The sequence below is a fragment of the Barbatula barbatula genome, assembly GCF_947034865.1.
Source record: "Barbatula barbatula genome assembly, chromosome: 6".
NCBI classification, from domain to species: Eukaryota; Metazoa; Chordata; class Actinopteri; order Cypriniformes; family Nemacheilidae; genus Barbatula; species Barbatula barbatula.
In genome coordinates, this window is record NC_136765.1 from 25,179,113 (window position 1) to 25,192,527 (window position 13,415).

A 13,415-nucleotide genomic window follows, 5' to 3' on the forward strand; every position below is an offset into this window, starting at 1 on the left:
GCTTCACATCTAGACGTTCGGTTTAACATGATCTTATATTAATACGATGGGCTAAATACATACAATTAAATAAGTAAACACTTGTGTTTAACACTCGACATAGAGAATTTCGTTCAGTATTTTGACACAGATGTTTACACAGATGTTGCTTGCTTGGTAATAGCATGCGTGATTAAGATCTTTAGACAATAACGGTTTCTGTAAGATGTTTTGGTTGATATTTGATGTTATACGATTTCGAAAGTAAAACAATTTCGTGTATCGTGTTAAAGTGTCTGTGATTATGGCAAGCCGTATTAGCTTTTAATCATTCTCAGTATTATGATTTTTTTATATCAACAATTACATTTGTATTAGTGAAAACTATAATTCTTGATATCAAGAATGGAATTTCTACTGGTAACGATTGATATTTTTTATATCAGTAATTGCATTTGCACTTGTAAAAATGTGAATTCTTGATATCAACGATGACGTCATCACTCGCAATGTGTATTCTTGATATCAAAAATTGAATTACAACTAGTAAAAAACCTAATTCTTTATATCTGTAATTGCATTTTTTACTAGTTAAATATCGCAATAGAATGCCATTTGAATTCAATTTCAGATATCAATAATACACGTTCATGTTAAAAATCTTATTTCAGATATCAGAAATGCAATTCTTACTAGAAAAAACATAATATTTTATATCAACAATTAACTTGTTACTAGTAAAAATGTTAATTACTGATATCAATAATTCGATTTTCACTAGTTGAAATGCTGATTCTTGATTTCTGTAAATGAATTTTAACATTTCGCATGAATTTAGCATTTGGTATTTCTGATATGTGACCCTGGATAACAAAACCAGTCTTATGGGTAAATTTTTCGAAATTGAGATTTTTACATTCACTGAAAGCTTAATAGTTAAGCTTTTTATTGATATATGGGTTGTTAAGATGGGACAATATCTGGTGGAGATACAAGAGTGTAAAACTCTGGAAGTTAAGGGTGCAAAAAATCTCAATATTGAGAAAATTGCCTTTGAAGTTGTAAATCAGAGGCACTGTAGCAGGCCATCCACTCACAAAAATAAAGTTCTTATATATTTTGGGTTGAAAATGTACAAAATATCTTTATGGAACATGATCTTTACTTAATATCCTAATGATTTTTGGCATAAAAGAAAAATCTATAATTTTGACCCACACAATGTATTTTTGGCTTTTACTAAAAATGTTCCCGTGCTACTTAAGACTGGTTTTGTGATATAGGGTCACATATCAGGAAATAGATTTCAGATATCAATAAATCTAAGAGTAATTGTAGATATCTAAAATGGCTTTCTTACTAGTAACAATCACATTATTTATATCAAGGATTAACATTGTCACTAGTTATTCTATTCTTGATATCAAGAATATACATAATCACTAGTGACCACACCATTATTGATATCAAAATTATGTTTTTTTACTAGTAGGAATTGCATATCTGATATCTGGAGTAAGACTTTTAACATAAAATTAAAAAAAAATTTATATCTGAAATTGAATTTGAATGGCAGTCTACTGTGATATTTAAATAGTAAAAATGCAATTACAGATATCAAGTATAACGTAATTTACTATTTGAAATTACATTTGATATCAAGACCCCCCTAGTGGCCACAATTAGTTAACTTGCAGCGATTTCAAACGCACCTAATAACAGAAAGGTCTGACTCAATCAAAACCTCTAATTCAGCGAGGAGGTGGGCTTGACCCTCAGCCAGTTCATTTACAGGAACTGCTTGATATGTGTTCATGCTATTTAGTTTCAATAATTATTGATATCTCAAATTTTATTACATTTTAAAGTTTCGAAATGTTCCCGACAATTTTTGGCATAGTGGTGTTACCCCTGGCATATAAACACAATCATGCAGTGCACAAATCAAATAATTGATTCCATAACAAAGGCGGTTTATTTTTATACCAAGCTGTAAGTAATGTTGTGTGCTATTATATGGTTCAAAGTCATATAAATCCAGGTTATATATATATATATATAACATATAATTCCATATAGGCCTACTCAATATTACTGTTGCGCAATTCAAAGAACAAATGTTAGTATGTGGGGGGCCGTCAGGTCTTGACTTTGCTTACGGCCCCCAAAATGAAAAACATGCCCCTGTACACCTTAGGAAGGCCTAACGTGACTGTCAGTCATTTTTAGCTTGGTGTTTTACTTATCTACCAGCCCTGAATGGTATTCAAATGAATGCAGTGTTATGTTTGTTATCCGAGAATACTATAGAAAATGTACAATGAACATGAGTATGAATAAGAATATATAGATGAAGATGTAGTCAATGTAAATGACAGACGGATGTCTAGAGATCAGATCATAAATGTGACAGGTGCCACAAGGTGTATATATCTGCATATGACAGACCTTTAGAACTGTGTGTGGAGACTCTCTTTTATTTCATCAAGAACTTGTTCTTTAATTATGATGCTTGGATATTTAATTTCCTTTGACAGAATGGCTAATTTCCTTCTCAAAGCAGGTCTAATCATTCTAATATGTGGTTACAGTCTCCCTGACCGCCGAGGAAATTCATCTTTTCTGGTTGAAGAACAGAGTAAGCTTGATAAAATCACCAATAAGGCCAGAAATCACAAATCTGTGAGGCCTTTACACATGTGCACTTGTTATAATCCTTCAGTGTATATCACGCTGACAAATCCGTTTACACGTGTGTAAGTTCACCGCAGAAACGTTGGCCTTCATTCACAGTTCATTTACATACAATATAGTTTCTAGTAAGTTCTGCATTTGTTTGCATCGCAGTGTAGAAAGCAGTTGGTGTGTCTTTTAAGTAATGAGTAAACCAATCACTGTGTAGTTGTTCTGCACACACCTGCCTCATTGACCAATGAGAGAGAGATTCATATGATCATAAGTACGGTGAGCGTGGTGAGGGTGACTTTTTAATGGAATTGCTCTGCCCATTTGCTTCTTTTTAGTTGTGTTAATGTGAGAGAAGGTCTCGGCTTCTGTGTATAAGATGTACAATGAAATCGGATAAATAAAAACATTTAAATCAAATGAGTTTATGCTGCAAATGACCTCCACAGAAGTGATGTTTAGTTTAAGCACGCTTGAGTTTAGAAATGCTCATCGGCATGAGATGTCAAGAGTTCTTTGGCAGCTGAATTTCTGGTGTGTAATGGACGTGTCTTTAAAGACTTCAGAAATATTCCAGCTTATTTTTGGGGGCTGTTTTTTTAGTAAAGAAAACAGGAAACCGCACAGCCTTGTATCTTCACAGTCATGCCAGAATATGTTCCTGGAGTACTACCAACTTCCTGCGTGTCCCGCGGTGACTTCCTGCCCCGGGCGATGGGGTTGTTTTATTAAGCGAGAGTCACTATCTGTGTAGTCGAGGTGATGTGGGGTCTTTTCCCGTGGGCTGCCTGGAGGAAGCGGTTTGGATTCAGAACAAAGGTCACGTCCGTCCTTTCACACCATGCGGTGTTTATAGAGTTTTATTTATATGAATTGAATATCAGAAAGGGCTGAACGAGCTTGAAAGTTCATAGTGAACACTCAAATGATCATGTTGTAGAAATATGGTTATTTATTATGTTAATATGATGGCATTTACTTAAGTGTAGGTATTTTTAATTTTGCCCATTACAACGAGAAAATGATTCCAAGCTATTATTAAGTTTGTCTTTTGATTTGAAAGGAAATCCTGTTTGACACATTTTAGGGAAGGAAACGCACGGCACATGTCTTGTGTTGGCTGATTTAGACACTGTATCCAGATCTCTTGTGACACCAGTGCGGCTAAAGTCATTTTCTGTGGATAGGGCACAATTTTGTGGCCGGGACTAAACCACTTAGTTGTAAGGGAAGAGCAATATCCCACAGGAACACATTATTTCTCAGATGTTGCTCTTTCACGGCTTAAAATATTTGATGGAGTAGTTGTGTTTCATTAGAACTAATGAAATTGCTCCTCGAAATGTTTGGAAGAAACAAATGAGATTGATGAAACACATGGAGGTGTAAAATGAATGTAGATTTGAGTAAATTCGATGAGAAATGTTCGAGTTCATATCGACATCTTGACTAATATTGACTTTTGATGTCAGACTTGACCAATGTGAGCTCAGTCTGACACATTGTTGACGTCTCTTCTCAAACTCTTATGACGGACACATGTGTCCGATTTCTGAATCTTTTTCTCAAATAGATTATTTCACAGAGATATCATCTATAATTTTTGTTTCTTATGGAATTTATTTGCAGTGATGAAGGTAAATTAATATATTGTGGCACACTATGGTTGTCAAACTGTGTTTTGGTTAAAGGAGAGCATACAGTATAAAGGACAAAACTGAATCCGAACGCAGAGATTTAACCTAAGATGGGAGTTTTTAGTTTTTCTCTTGTTGGAAAATCTATTTGTTTTTTTCCATGAGATTTATCTGTTCTTCAGATGAAGACATCTGTTTGACTACATCTCAAACACATGAATGTGTTTTTAGGGAGGGATGGATGGGAGTCTAGAAAAGATACAGCTGCTGTAGGCAAACTGCCATCCCAAACTGACACAAGAATCTGATGTACTGTCATCATTGATCACACAGATCCAGGAACAGACTCATAATCACTTCATAAGGTTTAGACAAATCAACTCTTAGTTTGGCGGCTTTCTTTATTCTGCCCGTGTGTTGCCCAACAAAAGCTGTTGATGATCTCGGGATGAAGATGAACGGGAAATCTGCGGTCATTAACACGACATTATTTTAGATTAATAGGTTGAGGTTGTGTTTACATGATGGAGATGTGATGTGTGATTCTGATGTATGATCAACAGTCTCCTGCTGCTTTAAAACGAAGACGGCACTGATAACTGGACAGAGGAAGCTTAAGTTTGTGTCGGGCGGTAAGCAGATGAAATGCGTCATTGACACATCTGTGGAGACTGGATGAACTTGGGTTGCTTCACATCTGTCTAAAGAAGAGCATTGACCTCTCCGGATTCAAATGTGTTCGAATTTACATTTATATACCAATATTATTCAAACGTCAGCGGACGGCATGTTTTTAAGTGTTTGTAATGTCAAATAGATTATTTAGTACAAAACAGTCTTTACAGTATATGAAAATGTATTTGTCTTGTGTGATATCCGTCAGGGGAGCTCAAGTGAATGTGTCCGATGAGAGAGACGTCCAACGTGTGCTTTTCCGAGACTCTGGATTCAATCTAATGCAATCGAATTGAAGAATCGAACAGATGCTTCAGAAGGTCAAATTCAATTCAGAATTATTTCTATAGCTCTTTTCACAATTTTGCGTGCTTTCTTTGCAGCAAATATTCAACGATTCACTCACGATGCAATGCGATTCACGATACTCATCTCACAATACGATTTATTCACAATTTATTTTTACCAAATGAGTTGGGATACTGCCCTTGTAATATTTCTCCAATGCTGCACATTTCTTTGTAAAATAAAAATATATTTTATGTCAAATAACAAAACTAAACTGCAATTTTAAAGCAAGTAAAAAATTAATAATACAAAAGTTTGAGTTTCTCTTTTGCTTTTCTTGGAAATTTTACATTTAAGAAATATCAGCATGTCAATGTTTTTCAAATCTGCAGTAAACTCAGCGGACCCTGCTGTTCAAAACATGCATTGCCATTCAAATAACATCTCAACCATATTATAATTGAAATTTTCAAATGGTTACATCCCTAATGTTAATAAAGATTGTGGTGACAGAAGTTGAAAAGAAATTAAATAGAATGTGTTTGGCAACTCTTGATTCTGACAGCCGGGTTGTTTTTTGTTAGTTTTTTTTATAAACTCTTAAAATTAAAGGGTCGTTTGCAACAGTGAATCATTTTTGGATCCCACCAAAAACTTCAAAGAATCTATATTTATGGTCTGAACCATATTCCACTACCAAAACCCTTTTGTGAAACGGAAAGCTTCAGTGGATGTTAAAGGTTCTTTATGGAACCATTTAGGAACCTTTATTTATAAAAGTATAGTACTTGCCAGTAAAGTAATTGTGTTGTGGTTCTTCGGGTTAAGTTGATAAACTGCATCTTTGATAATCTGTTTAAAGATCTTGTATAATGAAATACACTTAAGCTGCTAATTTATGATCCGCTGATATTTGGAAACACTTCACGTTCTCTCGTTCTGGTGACCTGTAGTAACCGGAAGCCTTCTGTCGGAGTCATAGATATTTTCTCAGATTCAGGGAGTCGGTGAGGTAAAGCAGACGGATGAGATGACAGTCTGTTAAGTGGCGGTGATGTAAGTGCACTACTGCTTTTGAGGAGATCCATGTGTCTGTAAGGTCCCGTCAAGTTCTCGCTGCTTGCGCTCGTAAATCAAAGCCAGATCGAGGAGCTGCAGAACGTGACCGGACGGATCTATGAGAGGTGTTACATTGTCCCCAGACTCCCAGCGTGATGTGCGAGGATCATAGGAGGTCACGACTAGCAGAAACACGTGTAGATAAGTTGTGGAGTCTTAAAGCTCTTTTTAAAGCATGTGTGGCACACAGATTTTGTGATTGCACATGTTGCCTTTAACCAGAGCTTGTCCATCTGTGTTTTAAATGGAACTGAATCTGGCATGTGTGCACACAATACAACATGATGTTGTTTCAAAGATAATATTTAGTTTCTCTCGAGTCACAGGGCTACGTTGACTTGAGTCCAAAATGCCAAATTTATAACCGGAAGAACCTTTTTCGCCTCAAAGAACCAGCTGTTAAAGGTTAAGATGTTCTATGGCATTGAAGAACCTTTTGAAGCACCTTTTTAGGAGTTCGTGGCAAAAGCTTTACCGCTTCGAGAAGTTGTTTCTTGGGGTAAAACTTTCTTAGTTCCTTTTTAACTTTGTTAAAGTTCAGTTTTATATTTCAGTGACTGACCTGTTTTAATTTGCATGAAGAAGTAAATAATTTCATTAATAAAATAAGTGTCATTTCATCTTGAATAGGACTGGAACGATTCCACGAATAACTCGAATAATAACTCGAGTAATTCGAATACAAAAAATAATAGAGGCCAATTATTTGGCAGAATGAATTACAGACAAATATACAGAATACACAAATTTCTGCTCTGATGACCGCAAGACAAACACTGTGTGTGAGAGAGAGAATGGTGAGAGAACATTGAGCTTGGTACGTTCCTTATCTTTAAATCTTCAAGTTTATCCTGTCTGACTAGCGCGCTTCTCATAACCAGATGTTTGATGACCAGCTGTCCTTCAGTAATCACATTGAAAATACAACACGCTCATGTCGATTTGCTTTATTTCATTGCCGTGTTTCATCAGTTCAGAGCGAGGTTATCACATCTCTCATGTCTCTTCTGATGGGCTGCATAAAGACACACAGATCACACAACAAAGATTGTGTGTGTTATCAGAGGTTATCAGGCGTGTTGAGTTAATGGCTCGCAACAGTCTGATCTCATAGGGGTGAAAATGTAAAAAGGCATAAAGGTTTGTGTGATTATAAGGTTTATGTGTTGGAGTATGGTTAGAGTATAGACTATATCATAAGGCTGATATAAAAACAATGGAAGTCTATTAAATGTCCCAATAAAACATGTGCATGTGTATGCGTGCGTGCATGAGTGTGTATGTATGTAATGGTGCGTGTCTCTGACAGAGCTGCTATTGTCTTCTCTAGTGATAATGTTGCTCAATCTGTGTTTGCTTTACCTCAAGGGGTCCGCGTCTCTCCTCTCAGCGTGCTGCATGCGCTCCATCACGTACCCCTACAACCTCTGGACCTCCGTGTCGCTCACACTGTATGGATTGGCCAGAGACCCAGACTGCAAAGCATCATGGTAGAGCGGGGGTGTATTTTGGACCTCTCGCAGGTGTCCGTATGAGAGTATGAAACTGGACTCGACCGCTGGATCTCTTGGGTGGGATACGCTCTCTTTCCCGGGCGTATTTCCCAACAACTCAATCCTGCGCAGTCATTAGACTCATGTAATGCTGCTCGTGACCTCAGTCTGTAGAGATCCGACCCTCCAGCATAACGCGGCTCCCAACGGCTGAACCTTTAACCTGTGGAAGCTGGACTGTTTGAATTGGCATCTGATTCTTCTCTAGAGAGAAACAGACAAAAGCGTTGACTGTTTTCCTGAAGGCTTTGTGTTGTTTTCTGTGTGTTAAATAGGGAATAGTGTAGAAATGTGAAAATGGGAATGCAACGTTAAATATATCAAACAGTAATGCACTCCATTAGATCTCTTAAAAATCTGCTTATTTTGCAAATCTCTGTTACAATTTAATGCAGATGCTAAAAACTGCAGTTGAAACGGTTTGGTTCATTAAAGGTCAGGCACATTGCATTATGGGATGGAGTATATCTCACCCAGTATGTGTACTGTGTTTTCTAGAGATGGTAAAAGCAGTGTGCTGCTCTAAACGCGGTCGTCATGGTTCTGCCTCTCTCTGAACTCTTAACTCCTGTCTGGTTTGTCGTGGTCCAATGGGAAAATTATCCTGAAAATTGGATTGTTAGATTATTGTTGTTGTACTCGTGTAAACATTCAGAGAGCGCAGGAAACTCTTGACTGAGCTTGAAATACAACTTAAAAATAGTTCTCGTTTGTGTACACCAGTTAAATCATGACATATCAAAAGTGTTTGATTTAGTCTACAAAACTAGGAATCTCTAAGAATAATGATGTGAATTGTTAAAGCGGACCTAACTCAGACAGTTTCTGTATTTCTCATGTTAATCTTGAGTACTTACAGAATAGTATCGCACCCTTCAAATATCCGCAGAGTCTTTAGATTGATCACATTTATAAAAGACAGATACAGCTGTACGATTATTTCCGAAAACATGTGACGCGTGTGGGGGCGCATACATGAAAACAGTTTGACTTACCACGTGAGGTTCATGTCCAGAATCTTTTAGCGCTGGGACTGCCGCTCCATCTGTCAGTTTCAAACGATCTCCAAATCCAGCGTTATATCCAGTGTTTAGATAACATTCATCATCCAAATGTACGAACCTGTACGAACGCTGGGGGAGTGTATCGAGCACAGAAATACTACGTAATACGTCCGACTCGTTTTTTGACAAGTTGACCATGTTAAGCATGAGAAGACGGCACGTTTAACATTGTAAAGAAGTCAGAATGCATGACACACCGTTGCACCACTCATTTAAAGGCACGATTAGGATTTTACAAGTAGGATTTTACAAAATGCATACATTTACATTTCTTCATTTGGCAGACGCTTTTATCCAACGCGACTTACAAGTAGGAGAGCATATAAACATTTTGTGTTACCACGCCAAACAGTACCGTTAGTTTAAAACAACTTCCGTACAGCATACAAATAATGCACCAAATTGCTAAAACATACGTTTTCTTTGATTTGCAATGAGATGATTATTCTTTCAAAATGTCTTTCTTTCAGAAAATCTGGACATAGTTTATAGATGGTTCAGGATGTGTCATGTAATATTTTATATTATATTCACTCTGTTTCCTTGCAAAACTGGTTTGTAAAGGCAGTTGTTGACATACAGTATAGAGCTTTAGTATAATCTTTTGTAAAAGGACTGATTGCTCATTGGAAAAGAGGTTTAATAGGAATGAATGTGACTGGTTTCCTGAATGTATGTGTGTGAAATACAGCTCATTGGTTTAGCTTATAAAACTGGACTTTTATTGTTGTAGATCTGTTTCTCTGTTCAGTTGAAATTAAATTAAATCAACAACGCTTGTTTAGAATACAGCATCACCGAAGTGTTTTTTCTTCAAATAAAAACATTTTATTTCTCAATAAACATGATTTTACAAGTCAAATGCTGTTGGCCTGATGGCTACACTTCAAATCAACACGCTATTATAAAAGCACGAGTCATTGATTCAAATAAAACCTCAATATTGAAGTTTTGTTGTTGAATGTTAGAAAACTTTGAAGTTCATTGCAGATTGGTTAATATCTGGTTTGACTAACGTTCAAATTTAGATTTCCAGAACCTGACATTGGCATTGGGTCAATTCTTGGTTTATGTTTGAGGTTAATCTAAATAGAAACAAATGTAGGGTCACATTGAGATGAATGGCAAAAAGTTTTTGAACCACGTGGTCAGAAATGATCGGGGCTGTGACACCACTGCAAAACATTAGGGGCGGTTTCCCGGACAAGGATTATCTTAAACCAGGACTAGGCTTTAGTTCAATTGAAATCATTTTAACAAAAACACACTTAGACAACAAAATGCCATTGACAGCTCTAACATTTATTTTAGTCTTGGACTAGTCTTAAGCCTTGTCTGGGAAACCGCCCCTAAAACAGGTACTTTTCCCCATTTTAAACCTAGTTTAAAGCTGTGATAGAATGAGAATTGGTCTGATATCTCAAATAAATCCTTGTTTCATTGCAATGAAGCGTGCAACATATGCACATACATAAATTGAAAGTCTAGCAGTATTCTCAGTTCTTTTCATGAGGGTTTATTGGTAATGTTTGAGGTCACGCTGGAGAACACAGACACACAGCGTGAGTGCTGTTGAGTTAATTCTGCATGTGTACAGAGGTCGAGAGAGAGAAGCATGCAGTCCCATCAGCACACTTCTCCTGCGGTTTGACTCTCAGACTCTCTAATAGATTTAACAGCTGTTCAATCTCGAGAGAGAGAGAGAGAGAGAGAGAGAGAGAGAGAGAGAGAGAGTCGGATCCAGAGAGCCGTTCAACTGCCCTTCATCTGATTGACTTTGACTTGTGGGTTTTAACTAATGTACTCGTTGTTCTCATATTATAAGATTGAAAACATGTTTATATAGAGGAATATAATCATGGTTACTTACATCATTTACCTCAATATTGTAGGAATCTTTCTGCATTTTCTAAGGCAGTTCTGGCTAATATGAAGATTGCTATCTACTAGATTATTTATAAATATTTCCTTCAAAAGTTGTTGCAGTTGCTGTATTGTTCTGAAATGTTTTCTAGTCCAAGTAAAAATGTTCATACCCCGTGAGATATTGAATGACTTCAGTTATTACAGCTCATCTCAGCAATCCTACAACTTTATTTATAATGTTTATCAACTTGAAAACCAATTTAAGTTGCCAAAAGATCTGTTAGTCACCTTTTGTTCTGTCTTAAAGAACCGTATATTTCTCATTTTTATAGTGGTAAAATAGTGTTATATAGTGGTAATGTTATAGTTACATTCTTTGTGTTTCCCTACTAAGGGAACAAGTTACATTCTTATGTGAACTACCTTTACACAAAAATAGGTTATTAATATTTCCTATATATTAACCGTCAATATAACAAATCTTTTAATATGTTTGAAAATATATAGAATACATTGTTAACATATCAATATGTTGAAAAAGTACTTGGTTCCAATATATGAAACATTATTTGTATTTAATATTGCTTTATGTTTTCCAGTATATTCCCATATTATTTGTATTTCAGGTTATCAACGAAAATAGCTGAGAAACCCTCTGAATGGCGCAGACATTTAAAGGAAAGTCTGTCGAGCCCTTAAATCCTGAGGTTTGTCATGTGCTTGCGACATGACATCTATGTGTTTCTCCCAATTCTTACATCACATGCAAATAGACGAATACACCTATAGTAGAAACATAACTCTTCCTGTAGCTTAGTCCTTAGAGCAATGTGTTTGCCACCCTAGGAAACACACATACTGATGTAAAAATGTATAGATTGAATGCACTGTGTGTCATTTTGGATAAAAGCGTCTGCCAAATGTGTAAATGTAACCAAACACAATGTAGCTTTCGCCGGTATTCCCCACAGTTTCAGGTCTGGTATTGGTGGGTTTCCAGAAGGAGCAGACGCTGTTTATTTGGTCTGGCAGCATGACCAAGCACTACCTTAAGGGGGGACGAATACCCCCCAAAAACCCATTTGGAAAGAGATTTGATGGGGGAAAGAGGCCTCGACTGCTGGCGAGTCAGCCAAAGTGCAAGAGTCTCCTAATGGCCTCGGCACGGCTGCTGAGAGAATTTGAGCAGACACCCCGTCTCCACAACCGGCGTCTCACAGGCACCTGCCCTCATCGTGACTGCCTCTCTTATTAATCTCGCATTCAGAGCCTTAAATGACATCTGATGTGATTTATACAGACGGTATAGTATCGTGGTCATTCCAGACCAGTGTTTGTTGAATTTCAACAAAATTAAACCTCAGGCGTTTACGTAAAGTCATGCAACAGCAACGTGAAAGACTTACAGCATGACAAGACACATCAAAACTACTGTCATAAAAATACACAATCCTGAACTTGTTTTCTTTGCGGTATTTGAAGTCACACAGAGCATCTTTTCTGCTATTTTCACCTGTTTTTCCAGTTTTCATTTTCTGAAAATAAATGCAAATAGAAACATTATTTTTGTCTGAAATTTGGGAGAAATATAGTTACTAGATCACAGATTAAAACAAAAAGGATCATTTTATCTAAACGCATGCCTTTTAATGCATCTAAACGCATTTCGTACTTGCCTGTGATTTTCAGTTGACCTTTAAAAACAGTGAAATGTCAGTGATGAGCTGTCAACTCAAAGGCGGTCTTTCTCAATCTGCTGTATAGTGTTTCATTCTCTCAGCATGTCTTCAGAACGCTGTGTTTGTCAGGTCGTTCTCATGAACTCCTTCACGCTGTTTGGGATCTACAGAACCTTTAACAAATGTCCTGAGTGTTTGTGAGGTCTCGACCGGCCACATGTTAAGCTATCAGACTACACGCTGTTTGAGAAAGATGTGATGCAGATTTTCACACAGTACAGTATTCACTGATAAAACAGATACACCGTAAGAGTTACACTGTGTTCAATACAAATCAAGAGAATTTGACCTCTTTTTGGATTTGTTAAATAGTTATCGGTGCTTACTGTAGCATCATTTTGACTATTTTCTTTTTACAGAATGTAAGAAATGCTTTACAGAAATGATACAGTTGTACAGAAAAAATCCATAATAACCGTAATGAAATGCATTCTCGTTTTTATTTTATGGGGTGAGATTGATGGTTGAATATTGATGTCAGGCCACTCCGGACATTTCCCGTTTCTCTGTTTCCTATTCCCAAACACTTTTTTATAACTGGCGTGCGTGTTTTTTTGTTTGTCACTTGCTGATGTAATCCCACGGAGAGGAATTATTTTCTCTTCCATGTGAATCCAGCATCATTTTGCTTTTCCTTTTCCAGATGAGCTAAATCACAGTTCCAGGAACAGCCCGGTCCGAGGAACATCCCTGAACTGGGATGGCTGTGTTCTTGTTTATTGTGTGTGTGTGTTTGTTATGAATGGAAAGCTTTGAATTGCTGCAGTAATAAAGTCCCATTGCCTGGTAATTCCAGTTCATGCGAGCGGT